The sequence below is a fragment of the Elephantulus edwardii genome, unplaced genomic scaffold, assembly GCF_000299155.1.
Source record: "Elephantulus edwardii isolate Elephantulus edwardi_28Jun2011 unplaced genomic scaffold, EleEdw1.0 scaffold00050, whole genome shotgun sequence".
Classification (NCBI taxonomy): Eukaryota; Metazoa; Chordata; class Mammalia; order Macroscelidea; family Macroscelididae; genus Elephantulus; species Elephantulus edwardii.
In genome coordinates, this window is record NW_006399800.1 from 13,757,386 (window position 1) to 13,758,856 (window position 1,471).

The window sequence follows — 1,471 nt, forward strand, 5'->3', positions numbered from 1 at the left end:
CCCCATTATATTCAGTATTTTTCACCAACATGACAACTTTTCAAAGGCACAAATTCAACCATCTCCCTTATCCATTATCCAGCTTTTACATGCATACAAGGTTACATGCATATAAGACAGCTGAAAACATAAAAGCTTGAGTTAGATACACCTTATAGTGGAGTGTACTTGGGGCAGTGGGAGGGGTGCAGGGGTATTGTATACCAAAGAAAGAATCTTTCTTTAGCTTTACAAAGAGAGGAGCGAACTGGGGGTGGAGGGGAAGGGCTGGACAGGGAGAAAAGTGCAACAATGAATGGATGCAAATCCAAAATCTCTGTAAATGTTCATTAAAATTACTAAAATAAAAAAAACTGATATAAAAAAGTGGCAATCTTGTCCTTTAGCACTATAAAGAGATCCTTTGCAGCACATTTTTCCAAAGCGATACTTTAATTTTTTTTTTTTTCAAAGCTTCCACGAACATTGACTGTCTATCCAGGTAAAATGAAATTCCTGACAACTTCAGTATTTTCTCCCTTTATTGTGCTGTTGCTTACTTGTACAAGTCATGAGGGTGTTTTGAGTTTGTTTGGGGTTCCCCCCCCCTTGATGTTAACATGTAATCCATACAGAAGGCTTTTGATCTTTTCCAGTAAGTCTTTGATCTTTTCCAGTAAGTGCTTCAGGGCTTCTTTATGCAAGCAAAGTTGTATCATCTGCATAATGTAGGTTGTGGATGAGTCTTCCTCTAATCCTGATCCCACAGTTTTCTTCTTATCATGCAGCTTTTCAAGTTTATTTGCTCAGGATACAGATTGGAGGGGTATGGCAAAAGATTTAACCCTGATACACACTTTACCTGATTTTAAACAAAGTAGTATCCCTTAGTTCTGTTCAAATGATTGCTTCTTGGTCTAGTTTCCTGCAAACTTTACATGGTAAATAAAAATGCTTAAAATAGAATATTTGTTTTTGTCATGCATGCTCAGTTAAATTGTGGATGTTTCTTGACACTTTCTTTTAACTCTGCTATATTTAGAGACATTTAGCCACAATCAACACACTTAATGAGGGAAGGTCCATCTCTGGTGCCTTCTTTAATCCTTCCTGGAGGTTCTAGAGCCCTCCAGGATTGGAAGCCCCAGGATGCCTAAAATGGAATGATTTCTCTGACAGACAAACAGCCTGAGTATACATTTCAAAAGTCTATTCTTTGCCTTTGTTCCTTTTAATTTTTCAAAGATTAAGATAGGTGAAACTTGCAGAGTCAGAGGTGCATGGTTTGAATCCACCAGGTGCTGTGCGGAAGAAGGAGGGACAATCTCCTCCTGTACCACCAGTCAGATCTTATTTGCTAGTACACACACACACACGCACAGAATAAAAATTTTTTAAAAAGTATATATTTTAGGTTAGGGAATTATGTTTATCATAAGAGTACGGAATGAGGGTTGCAGAGTGGATTATATTTGGGGTGGGGGTGGGGTTG